The sequence below is a fragment of the Dromiciops gliroides genome, chromosome 4 (assembly GCF_019393635.1).
Source record: "Dromiciops gliroides isolate mDroGli1 chromosome 4, mDroGli1.pri, whole genome shotgun sequence".
NCBI lineage: Eukaryota > Metazoa > Chordata > Mammalia > Microbiotheria > Microbiotheriidae > Dromiciops > Dromiciops gliroides.
In genome coordinates, this window is record NC_057864.1 from 273,887,702 (window position 1) to 273,909,450 (window position 21,749).

Genomic DNA, 21,749 nt, shown 5'->3' on the forward strand with positions numbered 1-21,749 from the left:
ATCCAGGGAAATAATGAAAAAAAATTCACAGGAAGGTGGGTTAGCGGTACCAAACCTGGAGCTTTACTATAAAGCGGCAGTCATCAAAACTATCTGTTACTGGCTAAAAAATAGAGTGGTAGATCAATGGAATAGGCTAGGCTCAGGAAATGCAGTAGTAAATGACACTAGTAATGTAGTGTTTGATAAACCCAAAGACTCCAGCTTCTGGGATAGGAACTCAGTATTTGACAAAAACTGCTGGGAAAACTGGAAGATAGTATGGCAGAAATTAGGCTTAGACCAACATCTTACACCTTATACTAAAATAAGGTCAAAATGGATACATGATTTAGACATAAGAGGTGATACCATAGGTAAATTAGGAGAGAAAGGAATAGTGTACCTATCAGATCTTTGGAAAGGAGAACAGTTTTTGACCAAACATGAGATAGAGTATATTATAAAATGCAAAGTGGATGATTTTGATTATATTAAATTAAAAAATTTTTGTACAAACAGAAGCAATGCATCCAAGATTGGAAGGGAGGCAGAAAGCTGGGAAACAATTTTTGAGGCCAGTGCTTCTGATAAAGGCCTCATCTCTAAAATATATAGGGAATTAAATCAAATTTATAAGAATCCAAGTCATTCCCCAATTGAGAAATGGTCAAAGGATATGAACAGGCAGTTTTCTGATGAAGAAACCAAAGCTATCTATTCCCATATGAAAAAATGCTCTAAATCTCTAATGATTAGAGAGATGCAAATTAAAACAACTCTGAGGTACCACCTGACACCTATCAGATTGGCTAAAATGACAAAAAAGGAAGATAATAAATGTTGGAGAGGCTGTGGGAAAATTGGAACACTAATGCATTGTTGGTGGAGCTGTGAGCTGATCCAACCATTCTGGAGAGCAATTTGGAATTATGCCCAAAGGGCGATAAAGCTGTGCATACCCTTTGACCCAGCAATCCCACTTTTAGGTCTTTTGCCCAAAGAAATCATGGAAGGGGGAAAGGGACCCACGTGTACAAAAATATTTATAGCTGCTCTTTACGTGGTAGCAAGGAATTGGAAGTTGAGGGGGTGCCCATCAATTGGGGAATGGCTGGACAAGTTGTGGTATATGAATACAATGGAATACTATTGTGCTGTAAGAAATGATGAGCAGGAGGAGTTCAGAGAAACCTGGAGGGTCTTACGTGAGCTGATGATGAGTGAGATGAGCAGAACCAGAAGAACATTGTACACAGTATCATCAACATTGAGTGTTGACCTACTGTGATGGACTATATTCTTCTCACCAATGCAATGGTACAGAAGAGTTCCAGGGAACTCATGATAGAAGAGGATCTCCAAATCCAAGAAAAAAAAAGAAAGAAAGAACTGTGGAGTATAGATGCTGATTGAACCATATTATTTCTTTTGTTTTGGGTGCTGTTGTTTTTTTTTCTATTTTGAGGTTTTGCATCACTGCTCTGATTCTTTCTCTTGTAACAGGATTAATGCAGAAATAGGATTAATGTTATTATGTGTATATATATGTGTGTGTATATATATATCTATATGTATATGTATAGATATATATAGATATAACCTATATCAGATTACCTGCTGTCTAGGGGAGGGGGGAGGGAGGGGAGGGAGGGAGGGAGAAAAATCTGAAATTGTAAAGCATGTATAAACAAACGTTGAGAACTATCTTTACATGTAACGGAAAAAATAAAATATCTCAAAAAAAAATAATAAAAAAAAATAAAATAAAATAAATTATGTGCTTTAAAAAAAAAGAACAAACTATTGATTTTTCAGTGTAAACAATTACACTTGAAAAATTGCAAATGCTATGATTTGTTTAATGTTTGCTAATCATCTAGATGTTAAAATGGTGGGGGAGATATTAATAAAGCAGATTCAACTTAAAAAAAAAATACATTGGGCAGCTAGGTGGTGCAGTGCATAGAGCACTGGCCCTGGAGTCAGGAGTACCAGAGTTCAAATCAGGCCACAGACACTTAACACTTACTAGCTGTGTGACCCTGGGCAAGTCACTTAACCCCAATTGCCTCACTAAAAAAAAATACATTGGTCTTCACTGAAGAAAACAACTCCTTAATAAGTAGAATTGACAAAATAGAAAAGGAGATACAAAAGCTAAAAAGATTAGATTGACTATGAGACATCAAGAATCAGTCAAAGAAAATAAAAAAAATGAAAAAATAGAAAAGGTAAAGTACCCCATTGGAAAAACAACTCATCTGAAAAGTAGATGCAGGAGAGATAATTTAAGAATTATTGGACTACCTAAAATCCATGATCAAAAGAAAGAGCCTGGAAAACTCTTTCTGAGCTTTCAAGAAATTATCAAGGAAAACTACCCTGATATCCTAGAACCAGAGTATAAAAGAGTCATTGAACCTCATGAAAGAGATCCCCAAATGAAAACTCCAAGGAATATTACAACCAAATTCCAGAATTATCAGGTAAAAAAGAAAATATTGTAAGCAGCCAGAAAGAAACAATTCCGGTATCAAGGAACCATTGTCAGGATTACAGAGGATTTAGCTGTTTCTACATAAAAGGATCACAGGGCTTGGAATATGATATTCTGGGAGGCAAAGGAGCTTGGATTGCAATCAAGAATCAACTACCAGGCAAAATTAACCATAATCTTTAAGGGAAAAATGGGCATTCAATGAAATAAGAGACTTTCAAACTTTCATGATGAAAAGAACAGCACAGAACAGAAAATACAAACTTCATTTATGACTCAAGAGAAGCATAAAAAGGGAAATAGGGACAAAAATTGTTATTCTATAAGATTAAACTTTTAAAATTCCTACATGGGAAGATAATGCCAGTAATTCTTGAGATCTCTGACTTTATTAGGGTAGTTAAAAGAAGTATATGTAGAGTGGCAGCTAGGTGGCACAGTGGATAATGCACCCGTCCTGGATTCAAGACTTGAGTTCAAATCCTGTCTCAAACACTTGAAACTTACTAGCTGTGTCCCCTTGGGCAAGTAACTTAACCCTCATTGCCCCACCAAAAAAAAAAAAAGAAGTATATGTAGACAGAAGGTATAAATATATGTTGACTTTGATGTACTTATATGAAAAATTAGAGGGTGAAAAAAAGGATTGTACCCCATGGGAGAGAAGGTAAGGGGGAGGTAGAATAGAGTAAATTACATGGCATGAAGAGACACAAAAGACCTATTATAGTAGAGAGAAAGAAGGGAGGGGATGAGCATTGTTTAGACCTTACTCTCATTGAATTTAGCTTAAAAAGGGAATAACATACATATTCAGTTGATATAGAAATGCTTTTTGTCTTATAGGGGAGGAGGAGAGGAACAGAGAAAGAAAATGTAAGGATGTGCTGATAGAAGAGAGGGTAGAAGTAGAAAGGGAAGGGGGAAATAAAAGGAAGGAGGTGATAGAAAGGAGGTGAGATTGAGGGAGGTGGTGGTCAGATGAAAAACACTGTTGAGGTACAACAAGGTGAAGGGTGAGAGAAAAGTATTAACAAGGGGGGAAATAAGATGGATGGAAATACATAGTTGCTACTCCTAACTGTGAATGTGAAAGGGATGAACTCTCCCATAAAATGGAAGCAGATAGCAGAGTGAATTAAAAAACAGAATCCTACAATATGTTCTTTTCAAGAAACACACTTGAGGCAGAGATGCACACAGAGTAAAGGTAAAAGACTGAAGCAGAATATATTATGCTTTAGGTGAAGGAAAAAAAAAGCAGGGGTAGCAATCCTGATCATAGAGACATCAAAAGCAAAAATAGACATGTTTAAAAGAGATAAGGAATGAAACTACATCTTGTTAGAAGGTACCATAGAGAATAAAGTCATATCAATACTAAACATATATACACCAAGTGGTATAGCTTCTACATTCTTAGAGGAGAAATTGAGTGAGTTACAGGTAGAAATAGACAATAAAACTATATTAGTGAGGTATCTCAACCGCCCTGTTCCAGAACGAGACAAATCTAACCACAAAAAAAAATAATAATAATAAAGTTAATGAGGTAAATAAAATTTTAGAAAAATAAAATCTGATAGATCTCTGGGGAAAAAAATGAATGAGGATAGAAAGGGATATGGTTTTTTTCTGTGGTACATGGCACCTACTCAAAAAGTGACCATGTATTAGGGCAGAAAAATCTCACGATCAAAGGCAGAAAGTCATAAATATTAAATGCATCATTTTAAGATAATGATGCAATAAAAATACATGTATTAAATGGTCATGGAAAAATAGATTAAAATTAATTGGTAACTATATAATCTCACCCTAAAGAATGAGTGGCTCAAACAATAAATCATAGAAACAATAAATAATTTCAACAAAGTCAAGAAAAATAATGAGATAACATACCAAAACTTATGGGATGCAACCAAATAAGTTCTTAGGGGAAATTTTATTTCTCTAAATGGTTACATTTAGAATAAAATAGAGAAAAGGGGCTGCCAATGAATTAGGCATACAACTAAAATAGCTAGAAAAAGAACATATTTAAAATCCCTAATTAAATGACAAATTAGAAATTCTGAAAATCAAAGTAGAGATTAATAAAATTACAATTAAGAAAACTATCATATGAAAAAATAAATCTAAACTGTCTTTATGAAAAAATCAATAAAATAAAATAAATTCTTAATTATTTGATTTAAAAAACAAGAAAAAAGGAAATGAATGAAAGTACCATTATCAAAAATAAAAAGGTTGAATTCACCACCTATGAAGAGGAAATTAATGCAATAATTAGGAGTTAGTTTGCCCAACTGAATACTAATAATTCTGACAATCTAAGTGAAATGGATAAATATTTACAAAAATATTTGTTTTCCAGATTAACAGAAGAGGAAATAAAATATTTAAATATCCTCATGTTAGAATCAATGAACTCCCTAAGAAAAAATCTCGAGAGCCAGATGGATTTAAAGTGTATCCTGGGGGCAGCTAGGTGGTGCAGTGGGTAAAGCAACAGCCCTGGATTCAGGAGGACCTGAGTTCAAATCTGACCTCAGACACTTGACACGTACTAGCTGTGTGACCCCGGGCATGTCACTTAACCCTCATTGTCCTGCCCCTCCCCCCCAAAAAAGAATTAATCATTATTTAACAATTTGGCAGTATTCACTTTATTTTTGTTTTTGCAGGGCAATGAGGATTAAGTGTCCTCCTGAGTCCAGGGCCAGTGCTTTATCCACTGTGCCACCTAGCTGCCACCTAAATAAGGATTAATTCTAATACTATATAAACTATTGGGAAAAATAGATGAAGGGGTCATACCAAATTCCTTTTATGATACAAATATGGTACTGATAACTAAACCAGGAAGAGCCAAAACAGAGAAAGAAAATTATAGACCAATTTCCCTAATGAATGTTAATGCAAAAAATTTAAATACAATATTAGCAAAGAAATTATAGCAAGTGTAATACAGTATGAGATGGGATTTATGCCATGAATACAGGGATGCTTCAATATTAGGAAAACTATCAGCATAATTGACCATATCAATAACAAAACTAACAAATCATATAATTAAATAGATGGAGAAAAAGCCTTTTAAAAATATAGCACTGATTTATATTAAAAACACTAGAGAGGGGGTAGCTATGTGGCACAGTAAATAAAGCACTGGCCCTGGATTCAGGAGGACCTGGGTTCAAATCCAGCCTCAGACACTTGACAATTACTCGCTGTGTGACTCTGGACAAGTCATTGCCCCACAGAGAGAGAGAGAGAGAGAGAGAGAGAGAGAGAGAGAGAGAGAGAGAGAGAGAGAAAGCACAAAGGGAAAAAAAAGAACACTAGAGAGCATAGGAATAAATGGAGTTTCTCTTTTCAATAACAAGCAGTATCTAAAACCATCAGTTAGCATTATATGGGGATAGGATAGAAGCATTTACAGCAAAATCAGGAGTGAAACAAGGATGCCCATTACCACCATAATTACTCAATATTATACTAGAAAGGTAAGCTTTAGCAATAAAAGAACAAAAAGAAACTGAAGAAATTAAAGTAGGCAATGAAGAAAGCTCTTAGTCTTTACAGATGATATAATACTTAGGGAAATCCTAAAGAATCATCTAAAACTACTTGAAATAATTAACTCCTTTAGGAAAATTGCAGGATATAAAATAAACTCACATAAATAATCAGCATTTCTATGTATTGCCAACAAAGTCCAGCAGCAAGAGATAGAGGAAATAACATTTAAAATAAATATTGATAATATAAAATAGTTGGGATGCTATATAATAAGACAAACCCAGGAATTATGTGAACACAATTACAAAACACTTTTCACACAAATTAAGTTATATCTAGACAACTGGGAAAATATCAGTTGCTCATGAGGAGGCTAAGCTAATAAAATAAAAATGACAATTCTACCCAAATTAATTTACTTATTCAATGCCATACCAATAAAATTACAAAAATATTTTATAGATATAGAAGAAGTATAGCAAAATTCATCTGGAAGAACAAAAGGTCAAGACTATCAATAGAATTAATAAAAAAAAAGATACAAAAGAAGGTGGTCTACCCTTACCAGATACAAAACTATATTATAAAGTGGCAATCTACAAAATTATTTTGTACTGGGTAAGAAATAGAGTGGTGCAAAAGTGAAATAGGTTAGGTACACAAGACAACTATTTGATAAACCCGAAGAATCAAGCTTGTGGGATGAGAACTCACTGTTTGACAAAAACTGCTGGGAAAACTGGAAAACAATATGAGAGAAGGCAGGCATAGATCAATATATCACAAAGTATACCAATATAAGGTCAAAATGGGTGCATATCATAGATATAAAGGGTGATACCATCAGCAAATTAGGAGAGCAAGGATTAGTTTATGAATCAGATCTGTGGACAAGAGAATAATTTATGACCAAAACAGAGATAAAGGACATTATGAAATGTTGAATGGATAATTTTCATTACATTAAATTAAAAACATTTTTCACAAACAAAACCAATGCAACCAATATTAGAAGGAAAGCAGAAATCTGGGGAAAAAATTTTAAAGGCAGTGCTTCTGATAAAGGCTTCATTTCTCAAATATGTAGAGAACTGAGTCAAATTTGTGAGAAATAAAATCATTCCCCAATTGATAACTGGTCAAAGGATATGAATAGGCAGTTTTCAGATTAAGAAATTAAAGCTATTTATAGTCATATGAAAAAATGCTCTAAATAACTATTGATTAGAAAAATGCAAATCAAAACAACTTTGAAGTACCACCTCACATCTATCAGATTGGTTAATATGACAAAAAGGAAAATGATACATTTAGAGAAGTGGAAAAATTGAAACACCAATGCATTCTGGAGAGTAATTTATAACAATGCTCAAAGTGCTATAAAATTATGCATACCCTTTCATCCAGCAATACCACTACTAGATCTGTCTCCCAAAGAGATCATAAAAAAGGACAAAGGAGCCACATGTACAAAAATATTTATAGGTGCTCTCTTTGTGGTGGCAAAAATTTGGAAAATTGGGGAATGCCCATCAGTTGGGAAATGGCTTAATAAATTGTCAAATATGAATATAAGGAAATGCAATTTTGCTATAAGAAATGATAAGCAGGTCGATTTCAGGAGAAACCTGGAAAGACTTACATGAGCTTATGTTGATACAACTGAGCAGAAACAGGAGAACCTTAAACACAGTAAAAAACAACATTGTGCAATTATTATGCAATAAGACACTTAGCTCTTCCCAGCAATAAAATGGCCCAAGACAATTCCAAAAGACTCATTATGGAAAAAGCTATCCATATGCAGAGAAAAAACTATGGAGTATGAATGCAGATGAAAGCATACTATTTCACTTTCTTTGTTTTTTTCTTTCTTGTGGTCTTTCCCTTTTGTTTTAATATCTTTATTTAGTATTTTGTTTTCCCCCAATTACATATAAAACAATTTTTAACATTCTTTTTTTTTTTTTTTTTTGCGGGGCAATGGAGGTTAAGTGACTTGCCGAGGTTCACACAGCTAGTAAGTGTCAAGTGTCTGAGGCCGGATTTGAACTCAGGTACTCCTGAATCAAGGGCCGGTGCTTTATCCACTGCGCCACCTAGCCGCCCCCTAACATTCATTTTTAAAACTTTGCATTCCCAATTCTTTTCTTTTCTTTCTGCCCTCCCCATTGAGAAGGCAAGCAATTCAATATCAGTTCTATATGTGTTGTCATGCCAAATACTTCCATATTAGTCACATCATGAAAGAAAAGAGAAAAAAAAGAAAAACAAAGTAAAAAAAAATATGCTTAAATATGTGTTGAGACAACATCAGTTCTATTTCTCGGAATGGATAGCATTTTTCAAAATAAGTCCTTAATAATTCTCTTGAATCATTATATTGATGAGAACAGCTAATTCATTAGCAGCTGATCATCTTACAGTATTGCTGTTACTTTGTACAGAATACATTTCACTTGGTTTCAGCTCAAGTAAGTCTCTCCAGGTTTTTCTGAGAGCATCCTCCTCATAATTTCTTATAGCACAATAGTATTTCATCATATTCATACGCCACAATTTGTTCAGCCATTCACCAATTGATGGGCGTCTCCTCAATTTCTAATTCTTCGACATCAGAAAAAGCTGCTATAGATATTTATGTATATTTAAGCCCCTTTCCTTTTTGTTTTTTAATCTCTTTTTTGATATACACCTAATAGTGGTGGTGGTAGGTCAAAGAGTATGCATGGTTTTATACTCCTTTGGACGTAATTCCAAATTGCTCTAGAGAATAGTTCAATCAGTCAACAAATCCACCGGCAGTGCATTAATGTCTCATTTTTCCTATATCCTCTCCAAGATTTGTCATTTTCCTCTTCTGTTGTAATAGCCAATCTAATAGGTATGAGGTATTATCCCAGAATTGTTTTATTTGCATCTCTCCAATTAAGTTAGAGCATTGTTTTCATGTGGATATAGACAGCTTTGATTACTTCATCTGAAAACTGTTCAAATCTTTCGTTCATTTATCAATTGGGGAATGACTTTTATTTGTATTAATTTGACTCAGTTCTCTATATGTTTGAGAAATGAAGCCTTTGTCAGAAAAAAAAAAAGTTTGCTTCAAAATTTTTTCAGGTACTATTGCTAATTATTTCTCTACATTCTATTGCCTAACCTCCAATTTATTCTACTCTCTCCCCTTTCACCCTGTCCCTCATCACAAGTGTTTTGATTCTGACTTCTCCCTGTCCCAATCTGCCCTCCCTCCTATCACCCCCCTTCTCTCATCTTCTCTCTACTTTCTTGCAGGGTAAGATAGATTTCTATGCCTAAGTGAGTGTCTATATTATTCCCTCTTTGAACCAATTCTGATGAAGGTAAGGTTCAATCACTTCCCCTCACCTCCCCCATTTCCCCCTCTTTTTCTTGCTTCTTTTATGTGAGATAATTTACCTCAAGCCATCTCTTCTTTTCCCCTTCCCCAGTACATTCCTCTCTCACATTTTGATTTTATTTTTTAGATATCATCCCTCCATATTAAACTCACACTTGTCCCCTTTGTCAATATATATTCCTCCAACTTCCCTAATAATGAGAAAGTTCCTATGAATTAAAAGTATTCTCTTTCCATGTAAGAATGTAAACAGTTTAACCTTTTAATAAGCCTTATGATTTCCTTTTCATACTTACCTTTTTATGATATTCCTGAGTCTTGTATTTGAAAGTCAAATTTTCTTTTTGGCTCTGGTCTTTTCATGAAGAGTATCTCAAAATATTCTCTTTCATTGAATACCCATTTTCCCCCATGAAGAATTATACTTATTCTCTTGAGAAGGTGATTCATAGTTGTAATCCCAGTTCTTTTGCCCTTTGTAATATCATATTCCATGTCATCTGATCCTTTTCTAAAATTATAAACATTTTTATTTAAAGTTTTGCGTTCCAAATTCTATCCCTCCTTACCCTCTCTCCTTCCTGAGCAGGTAAGAAATCAGTAGAGATTTATACATATGCAATTTTGTAAAACATTACCATATTAGTCATTTTGTATAAGAAAACTTGAATGAAATAAAATCAAAAAATCATGCTTCAGTCTGTGTTCAATCAATACCAATTTGTTTCTTTGGAAGTGGATAGTGTGCTTTATCATTAGTCCTTTGGGATTGTCTCAGACCATTATATTGCTGAGAATAGTTAAGGGATTCAAAGTTCATCATCAAAAAATATTGCTGTCACTGTGTACAACAGTCCCTGGTTCTACTAACTTTGATATACCTGAGTTCATATCAGTCTTGCCAGGGTTTTCTGAAATCATCCTGTTTGCCATTCCCTGTAGCACAATAATATTCCATTACAATCATAAACCACAACTTGTTTAGCTATTAAATGATGTGCCTTCCTTTGATTCCCAGTTCTTAGACACCACAAAAAGAGATGCTATAAATATTTTTGTACAAATGGGTCTTTTTCTCTTTTGGGGTTGTCTTTGGGATGTAAACCTAGCATAGGTATTGCTGGATCAAAAGTCGCCTTATCCTTTAATGTAGAAACTACAAATTTTGTGTTATTCTGACCGTCACTCCATGATACTTGAATTGTTCTTTCTGGTTGCTTGCAGTATTTTCTCTTTCAACTAGTTACTCTAGAATTTGGCTATAATATTCATTAGAGTTTTCAACTTCGGATTTCTTTCAGGAAGTGATCTGTGGGTTTGTTCAATGCCTATTTTACCCTCTGGTTCTAGAATATCAGGACAGTTTTCCTTAATAATGACTTGAAATATTTTGTCCATGCCTGACTTGCTTATCTTCTTCTGAATGTTTGTTTTGGTCTTCCTTATCACCATAGTAATTTTCTATGGTCAGATTTTTTTCTGTTGTTTGCTCATTTCCCCACCCTATTTCTTCCTTCCTTCCTTCCTTCCTTCCTTCCTTCCTTCCTTCCTTCCTTCCTTCCTTCCTTCCTTCCTTCCTTCCTTCCTTCCTTCCTTCCTTCCTTCCTTCCTTCCTTTCTTTCTTTCTTTCTTTCTTTCTTTCTTTCTTTCTTTCTTTCTTTCTTTCTTTCTTTCTTTTTATTTTTAATTCTTTGTTAAAGTAGGTCTCTGCTTCCATGGTGTAGGGGGCACACTGTGCTAAGCTTCAGGGATTTTGTTCAGATATCTCCAGAGAAGAAGCTAAAGCCTCACTGGAGATGGTGGAGCTTGGATGAGCTGCATCCCACTATCTCACCAATAGAAAATGTAGGCTTGTTTCTTACACAAATTAAATATCCACTTCAATCTTCTTCACTCTACCCTTTTTCACAATTGACTGGGAGGCATGGGATTCTCAGGTTAGATATGACCTAATCAGAAGTAGACACTGGAAAAACAGATGGAGATGAAGTATTTAACATACATTTTTATCCACGGTCCTTATCCATGCTCATACTAAAAAGTAGCAAGTCAGACTCTCAGTGGGAAGCTATATGTCAGGAGTTTAGAATTAACCCTGATGGATTGACATGATTCTTTTAACATAATGAGCTCAAGCCCTCATTCTAGTCTGTATTCCCCAATATGAAGTAGTAGATAATACTGACCTAATATCACCTAACCTGTGAATATCATTAAGCTTTGGCAAATATACATTTACTTAAAAGATATGTTGAGAACAGAAACATCTCCCTAAATTGGAAGCACATTCTTCCCTCTATCACCTCAGTCCCTGGAGAGGATGGGCTCAAACTTAAAGAAATTTTTACAAACCATTCACTTAACCAAATTAACTTCCAAATGCAGCACAGACACTGGAATAGTTACTCTCTTGAAGAAAGACACTGTATCTTGGCTCCTGTATTGATTCATGACTAGGCTAGGTCAAACAAGTCATTTCTCAGGGCTGCATTGGTATTTTAGGTTTGGCTACCACCCATCTACCATATATATGTTGCACATATGTGTACACAGAAACACACACATATGTGTGTGTATACACATGTATGTATGCATGTATATTTTCCATTATTTGAACTATATATGCATATTTAAATACAATATATGCATATTTCAATATATACATATTTACATTCCTATCTATCTCTCTTTATCTCTGTTTCTATCATTGAATCTTTTGAAATAACAGAAGCTCCTGTACCAAAGGAAAGAATATATAAGATGTAGCCCTATCACATAAACAGTCTTGCCAAGGAGGCTATGTTCTTATGGACCAGTCTCTAGTAGAGTACATCATGCTATCCGTTGCCCCTCCAGAGTTCAGAGAGGCATTCTGGCATCTGGTCACCACTAAGAAGGAAATAGAACAAATTTCTCTAATGGAACTTTTTGTATGCATTCTTGTATCTGCCTCAGCCACCAATCCAAATTCCCAATTAGTTCACCATTTAGTAAATAGATAAGAAAAAGTCAACAGATAGCAGAGTATGACTCCTCTATTCATGTCATCACAAATTTCCAGAAGTTTGTGATAGCATTTCTAGATGACAAGTCTGGAAACTCACCAAACATCCATGTAGGACCCTTGTATATTCTTAGTACTAGATCATGATTGGCCTCTTCCCCATTACAATGTATTCATTGAGAAAAGAGAAGAGCTTCCAAAAATTAGTCGAATTACATATTTACATGCTGTACTTTATACAACACATTTATAGCCTGTGTTTCTTAAACAAACTATAAATACTTATGAGAAAACAACATGGTTTAAAAATATTTTTAAATTTGACAAAAAGGGCAGCTAGGTGGTACAGTAGATAAAGCACCGGCCCTGGATTCAGGAGGACCTGAATTTTAATCTGATTTTAGATACTTGACACTTACTATCAGTATGACTCTGGGCAAGTCACTTAACTGTCATTGTCCTGCAAAAAAAAAAGAAGGAAAGAAAAAAGAAATCTTGAATAAAAGGGGAAAAAAGTGAAAAACAGCATGCTTGACCTGGTTCAATCAATGTCAGTTCTTTCTTTGGAAGTGGATAATATATTTAATTATTAGTACTTTGGGATTATCTTGGATCATTGGGTTGCTGAGAATAGCCAAGTCATTCAGTTCTTCAAGAAACAATATTTCTGTCTCTGTGCACAATGTTCTAACAGTTCTGCTCACTTCATTATACATCAGTTCATTTAAGTCTTTCCAGGCTTTTCTGGAATATAGATGAAGTTTCTACACACACACACATGCACACACTAAATACAGATCCCAAAATATCCTTGAGGATTTAAAAAGTAAACTGCCCAGAAATCAGAGCATTATCATAGACAAAATAGCTACCCATTGTTGTGAAAACATAGTATTGATCTATTATAGATGTTAAGAACCATGTTTAGTATACAGAACATTCATAGTTCAAAATGTTATGGAATGAAAAGCTTTCATAATATAAAGGTCTAGCAGAAGACATCAAAACCATGAGGTACATTTTGTACTACTAGTCATTCTTTCTGCGACTGGAGTTGTTCCAAAGATTTTTTTTCAATGAGCCTAAATACAATGAGTTTACATACTCATATTTTTATTATGTTACAAAATTATAAAAATAGTCACATCTTATGCTATAATAGTTCACAGCACATTAAATAGAAAAGAGTAATAGCAAGATAGTGACTTGTCCCATGACCACTGCATCTGATTGCTATCAAAAAGATAAGAATGGCAGCATTTAATAATTATATATCATTTTAAGACTTAGAAAATTATTTTCTTCCCACAGTCAATAAATAATATCCAAAATGAATTCAGAGTGCCTGTTTCTGGAAATATCTAACATACTAACATCTAATATGTTTCTTTGAACATCTAACAAACTGTAGCAAGGATTTCCATAACTGGACCATTCAAAGGCCATAAAAGCCCCTATGCTTATATGCTCTTACTATAAACAAGTAATTTACCCTTCCTGGACCTCTGTTTCTTAATCTGTCGAATGAGAAGATAGGTTAGATGACATCTGTGAGAAAATGGGTAATTGTCCCCTCTCAATGAGGATATAACAGTCAATCATACTCCTCCTGACCTGTTTTTAGGACAAAGGCCTCAGATCTCCTCCTCCCCTTCTGGCTAACAAAATCACATGGTTCAAGGAGCTATGGTCTCAATAAGGTCTGTTCCTGAGTTATGTCCATATAAAGAAGAATAAGGTCCGCTCCTGAGTTAGGCCCATATAAGTTAGAATTGTTAAGGAATAGGAATACTGAGTTCTGATTAGCTAGATTTGTGCATAGATTGTAACCCTTGAATAATCAGACCAATGATGAAAAGGGGAGGGCCCATTTGTGTTAGGGACTAGGGTTTAAAACAGGGCCTGCAAGCCCCCATTTTTGGGCACCCACTAGCTTCACACTAGGGTGCCCCCTTCTCATGAGAAGGAAACAAATGAGCCTTTGTCACATTGCTTTGAGTTCCTGAGAATTACTGAGAAGAGGATTGTTTTCCCTCACAACATCTATTCTCCTTTCCAGATCCAACTCTCTGACCCTATCATACTACTTAGGCAGGGTAAATATTGCGATCATCATTTATAGAAGAGTTTCCAGACACTAGAGTGGCCATTCTTAGGTACCAAGTTCCTCCATATGTATCTTAGCCACAGAACATCATTCTCTATTCTATCAGCTTCCTCAGTGCAGGAAATTAGGATGAGTGGGAGCTGGTATAGTAGAAGTCAATATTCCTAGCTTAAGACTTATTTCATTCTTGTTGAAAGGGACATAGCCTTCTAGAGAAACAGTTATAGTCTAAATACTTCTGGACAAAGGTGGTAGCTCATGAACAACTGTCATCCAGCTATGTCTTATGTAAGGCAATTTCACTAGCTGTCATGCATGTGCTCTTGCTCCCGAAAACATCTCAATGGCTGGCATTACTGATGGAGCATAAGCAAATAAGGATTCAGATTCTTTTGTGCCCCATGGTATCTCTACATGCACACATGTATATATGTATGTGTGCATGTATTATATTATATATACTTTATTATAGTGTGTGTATATATATATATATATATATATATATATACACATATAAAAATATCAAAAACACAAAGCCGCTCTCATGGAAATGTATAGTTATGTTTGATTTTGATTTCAGGCTTTGTCTTTGTCTATAGTACACTGAGATTATTATTGCTACATTTTACAAATGTTCCTAGAGAACTAATAACCCACATGATTTGTCAGGAGTTATTAATAGAGTTGAATCTACAAATTTGGATGGCAAAAAAATCTTTATTTTTACTCTTTTTAATCCTATGTGTTTTATTTTATGCATTTTTACATATTCTGAGAAGGGGTTCAGAGGCTTCACCAGATTGATAAATTAGTCAATGACACAAAAAGAAGATAAACAACTCTTGGCCAATGTGAAATAGGACTGGAACAAAGTAATGTCCTATAAGTGTGTTTGCCTTAATGCCCAAAATCTGATTCTTGCATTTTAAGATATTTATGTTTGTTTCTTAATTCATCTCTGGACTTTATTTTATTTTATTTTTTGAGAGGCAATGGGGGTTAAGTGACTTGTCCAGCGTCACACAGCTAGTAAGTATTAAGTGTCTGAGGCCTGAACTAAGGTCCTTCTGAATCCAGGGCCAGTGCTTTATCTGCTGCGCCACCTAGCTGCCCCCATCTCTGGACTTTATTCTCCAACATGGTCTAGCAGTCTTCTCACACCAAATTACTTCTTCCAAGTAGCCTTCCCACCCCTAGAAAATCATTATACCCTAGTGAACCCTTCTTCTGAATGAGATTCCTCCCAGAAATTCCATTTTGAGAGAAGTGTCCAAGTCAGCAATCTTTTGTCCATCATTCCTCTCTGTCTCAGTTGCTGATTGTCTGGACTTGAATGGTTGGTTGCCTGTAAATTCTAGCTAGTCTGTCTAAAAAATCTAATGAGTAGTTGCCAATAAATTAGAAGCTTTAGCAAGAGTTTAGACTTTTAGGTATTTATTAAAGAGCATTAGGATCTAATGATCAGAGAGAAAGGTAAAAATCTAACTATTTCTAAGAGACCCCATCATTTGACCTGCCATAGCAAGGTCAGGAACAAAAAAGGACCAACGCTTCTTTCTTCCTCCCAGAAGCCTCTCCTCGAAAACTGAAGCAGCCCATCCTGCCCCCCAACACACACACACACACACACACACACACACACACCTCCAAGCTAATTGGCTGGTAGCTTTGATAGATAGTACCCATGAGCAAACATCACTTCCTGATGCCAAGGAACTGACCTTCCAAGCCACATGGCTTGCCCTCATACACCTTCTCCTAATGGCGGAGCTATCCTACAGTAACTCTCCAGCAGATGGCATCACTCCAATTGTCACAGACTTCTTTCTCCACCCTGACTTTTCACCTTTTTATTTGTTGTTTCCCCCCGCCCCATTAAAATTAAGCTCTTTGAAGGCAGGGACTGTCTCCAGTGCTTAGCTCAGTTCCTCTACATAGTCCTAAATGGATGCTTTTTGACTTCTTGACTGAATATATTTGAATACCATAAATACACAATAAATCTGTGGGGTTTTTTTTTCCCTCCACCAAACATATCACAATAACATAATGGGAAAATCCTAGGGGCTTTCACACAGAGGTTAAGTTGCCTTGTGTCACATAAATAATGTCAAAGTAGAATATGAGCCCACGTTTCTTGTCCACAAGCCCAGTATGCTATCCAGGACACAATGCTGAACTCTTTAAGTAATCAGGCTTTTATAAATGGAAGGCAAAATAGTGAGAAGAAGGAGGATACAGGAGGTAACAGAATTATTTTCATTTATAGAGACTAAGCCAGAAAATAAAATTTTATTTACATTGATTAAATTTTTCCTCTCTTTATTATCTTTGTTTCAGTGTTTGCATTGACTACATGAGCAAAAGTGAAGCATATTCTCTAGAAACATTCCCTTACTGAAGAATAGAGTGGTTGAAATACTATCTTTTTTCCAAAGTATCCTGGACAAACTGTGATTTAGAAGCAATAACCCACATTCAAATAGACTAATCGATGCTTCCTTAAAGTATACAGAAGCAACATTGCATAGTATTGTCTCTCGAGTCAGGAAGACTTGAATCCTGCTTCAGCCTAAATTTTCCTTATCTGTAAAATGGACATAATAAGAACTGTAACACTTAGCTCATGGGATTATTATGAGGATCCAATGAAATAAGTATAAAGTGTTTTGTAAAACTTAATTGCCATGTTTCAATTATCATTTGAGTTATTACTATAACTATTTTAACATGGAGTGCTACCTTGATATACATCTTGATTAATCTTACTTATATGAAATTTGCTAAGAGAAAATATCTGTAGTGGAAAAAATAATGAACTTTCCAAAGCTATCAATCAAAACAGTGACCTTTTCTTAGGTCTCATTGTCCATGACTTCTCTGTATCAGGTGACACATTTTTCAGCTGTTTCAACCATGTCCAATTCTTTTTTACTTCATTTGGGTTTTCTTGGCAAAGACACTAGAGTACTTTGCCATTTCCTTCTCTAACTCATTTTACAGATGAGGAAACTGAACCAAACAGGGTTAAGTGACTTGCCCACATCACAAAGCTAGTGTTTGAGCCTGGATTTTGAGCTCAGGTCTTTTTGACTCTAGCCCCAGCACTTGTGCCACCAGTTTCCCTGAAATTGTTGACAAACCATCTTTTTTTCATAAAACTCTCTACTCCCTTGAATTCTGTGGCATCAGACTCTCTTGATTTTTCTCTCACATGTCTAACAACTCCATCTCCATCTTCTTTCCTGTTTCTTTTGGCCCTCTTAATGTAATTGTTACACAAAGATATGTCCTTAGTCTCCTTTCTCTTTAGTTTCTTCCTTAATTACCTCATCTGCTTCTAGGGATTCAACTATCTTTGTGATACAGATAAATCCTAAATCACAATTTCTAGACAGACTTTCTCTCTTAAATTCTACACTGGTATTGTCAACTTTACATTTATACCTGCATGTAGCACTGGAACATCAAGTGCATTATAACACTGGCAGCTTTCAACATGAGAAAAACTGAACTCATAATTTTTCCCCATTCTTCTACCCTCTTCCTGGCTGTTCCATACTACACAGAGTTCTTTCATTTCTTTTCCATTTCTCTATCTCTGCCAATGGCAAAATCATTTTCTACCTATTCTTATAACCTTGACATTATCCTTCACTTCTTTTTAATTCTGCATATCTAGTTAATCACCAAGTCCTTCTACTTTCAGAGTATCTTGGTCATTTACTGTTTCCTTACCATTCCCACTGCTATTATCATACAACAATTGCTGCTTAGCTTTTTTCTAGACTATTATAATTGTCTCCAAACAGGTCTCCCTACCTTCCATGCCTTTTCTTTTCTTTTCTTTTTCTTTTTTTTTTTTTGGCAAGGCAATGCGGGTTAAGTGACTTGCCCAGAGTCACACAGCTAGTAAGAGTTAAGTGTCTGAGGCCAAGTTTGAACTCAGGTCCTCTTGAATCCACAGCTGGTGCTTTATCCACTACACAACCTAGCTGCCCCACCTCCTATACCTTATCCTTAGAAATCATATTGTTTCCTCTAACAGAGTTAAAGAATCATTCCCCCAAACTTGAACTTAAACCCATCATATAATAAATAAAGATCAAATTCCTTAATCTGGCACAGACAATACCACACCATCTAACTCCACCTTACATTTCTAGACTTATTTCATAAAACTCCTTTTTCACAAATGCTAAGCTTCAGTTAAATGGATTGCCAATATCCCTCAAATGTACCCCATACTTTATGGCTCCTTTGCCTTTGCTTATACTATTGCCTCTGCTTGAGTCATCTCCTCCATTTCCACCTTTCCAGATACTGCTCAATTTTTCAAGGCTCAAAAGCAAACCCTTCAATGAAGCCTCCTCTGATTCCCCAGATGCAAGTTATTTTTTCATCTTATTTCATATATACCCCTTATGTATCTGTCATACTCTTGTGTATACTATATTTTTCTAGGTGAGTTTATTCTTTTCCCACTGGGTTATAAATTCCTGGTATGTAGGAAGAAATTATGTCTAATTTATCTTTATATTCCCCCAGTGTCTAAATAATACATCCAACATAAGGGGTGCTTATGATATACTAGATGAATGATGGGGTGGTTTGGACATATTAAGTTTGAACTTATGGTGATCAAAGAAAAAATATCCTATTTACCATGGGATATTTGGGACTAGAATTCAAGAAAAGTAAAGTTCATGGATTGAGTATAAAGTTCATTCATTTATTGATCTTAGCTGAAACCATGAGAACAGGAAAGAGTACAGGAAGAGAATGGAAGATTGGATATTGGTCGTTGAAGAATATCTAAGTTAGAGTGGAGAATGATTAAGAGCTAGCAAAAGAAATAGAAGAAAGAACATAGAGGTATGGGGAGGGGTGAGAGTAGTATAGTATAATTTTATGGATACTAATCACAGAGTTGTTTTTTTTAGTAGCTTGGTAAACAGTATCCTTTATGAATGACACTGCACAGCATTAAAAAAAGATCCCTGTTATATTTGTTACATGTGATATGTTATCTTTGCTTAGCATATGTTAGTTTTTACTGTAAAATAGTCTGTCTCCTTTGAAAAAAAGTTAGGTAAATGAATCATTTTGAGTCACACTTAGCAACTGATTTAGAATCACAGTGACATTTTATGCCTCCATAATAAAAGAGAAAAGTGAAATGGATAGTGGAGTTACCTCTAAAATCCAATTCAAATTAATAAATGTTTATTAAGGATTGACTATATCCTCAAAGCTATGTTAGGAACCTACCAGGCAAGGATGAAAAACAATTTAGCTCTCTGGGGACCTGGGGACCTGGGGACCTGTGATTAGGAGTTGAGGGAACAGAATTAAAACAAAGAACAATCAACCAAATGTGTGTGACATAAAATCTTGCACTCAATTCATAGAAATAACCAAAGATGGGAAAACCAGCTGAGTCTAGTATGATTTTGTCAAGGTCAGTTATTCTGAGTTAGTTTAGTATCATTACCTGAAACACCATATACTAAACCTAACAATAACCTGCCTACAGATGAATCAATGTTTTTGCATGAGACTAAACTTAATTGGGGGAAGTAGAAAAGGGAAGTTATAAGGAAGAAAATAGATAAGGATGTGATGAACCTTATCAATGGCAAAATGGAGGGAATAGAAAAAAGACATGGGCATGTGACCATTGTTGTCACAAAAAGAAACCATATTAAAATTATTATATAAGCCATGTAATTCCCATACTACAATAAATGGAAAGAAAAAATGGCATTGAATAATATATGAATAAAACGAATAAGCCTGTTGCTAAAGTGATTGCTTCTCACCACAGAGCCTTGATAAGTATGTGAAGTGTAAAGAATTGTTATTTGAGGTTTTTATGCCTCGGCACACACTGGCCTGGGGCTCCGCAAACCGCACAATGCTCCACCCACTGGTTGTAGCTGTTGCCAGGGCTCTGGCACCTCATGTCATCACCACTCACCTACACCTACATGGGCCTGGCAAAATTATAACGATTGGAAGCCTAGTGAGGGCAGTCATGTGACTGTCAGAGCAGCCATCCCATTGGCTGGGGCTGTGTGGGGTATTTCTAGGTTTGGGGGAGGAGGATTGGGCATTCGAGGTGGAAGCTAGAAAGTGACAGGAGTTCTGTTGAGTATTTTCAGCTGATTCCTGGGCGGTGGTATTTTTTCAGGTATTATAATTTCCCTTTACCCATTTTATTTCCTTTCCCTTGATCCTACTGATCCTGTGTGTGTGTGTGTGTGTGTGTGTGTGTGTGTGTGTGTGTGTTTTTAAGTTCATTCTTCTTAAAATAAATCTTATTCTGTTTTGAGGGAGGCTGCCGGTCTCCTTCCTTGCCCCAATATTGCGGCGAGCTGCTTAGCTAGCACTCCCCAATTAAAAATTGGTCCCTACAGAGGTCCATCTGTCAGGTAGCCTAGCTCACTTCTGTGCTTGATGGGACCCAACATCTCTCTTACAACAGGCCACAAAAGCCATGCAGGCTCAGAGGAAAGACCTTCAATGACGTGGCTTTTTATCCTGAGAAGTCAAACCTAACCTCATCCCTGCAGAACATTACTTCCTGCTTTAGTGGCCAGCATCCTACACTGACTCTGGGAACCAATATTGGCCCCCTAGATTGGCATTTTGGGGAACCCCAACCAAAATGACAATCATAAGGATCCCCTGAGGAGAACTGGCTAAGCCATTGACGCTTCAGTTATGCATAAACAGCTTGAAACAGGAAAATCCAGGGTTGCCTACTGAGTCAGCCCATGAAACAAAGGTCCCTGGAGGTCCCTTAACAAAACTGTCCAGTGAAGAGGGCAAGGTTTGAGAGAAAGGAACTCAGTTCTCCATATTAAATGCTGCCCTGGAGTATTCCAGCATTCCCCACCAGGATAGGATACCCTGGTCTGTGAATTTAAATCTCCTATTCATTTATGAACTGTGATCCTACAAATAAAGTCTTCTGCAAATGGCAAAAAAACATAAAATCCAACAAAAACATGCTAAAATACATTTCTCCTTTAACAGAGAGGTGGAAGTCTATTGGTATAGAACATTGAATGTACTATTACAGTTGATTTGTTAATTACTTATATTAAGTAACCTTTTTTTCTTTTTTTTAATCTTTTTTGTTATGGGGAATGGATTTCTGGATGGGGATACAGACAAAGGATTTATTTTGAGACAAAGGAAACATAAAAACAGATGATGTCAATTAGATGATAAAGATTGAGGAGATATA

General features: G+C 35.6%; 1 pseudogene; it reads left to right on the forward strand.

Annotated features, from left to right (window-relative positions):
* Nucleotides 1-21,452, forward strand: part of LOC122755018 — a 34,628-nt pseudogene extending 13,176 nt beyond the window's left edge.
* The last annotated feature ends 297 nt before the right edge of the window (nt 21,453-21,749 follow it).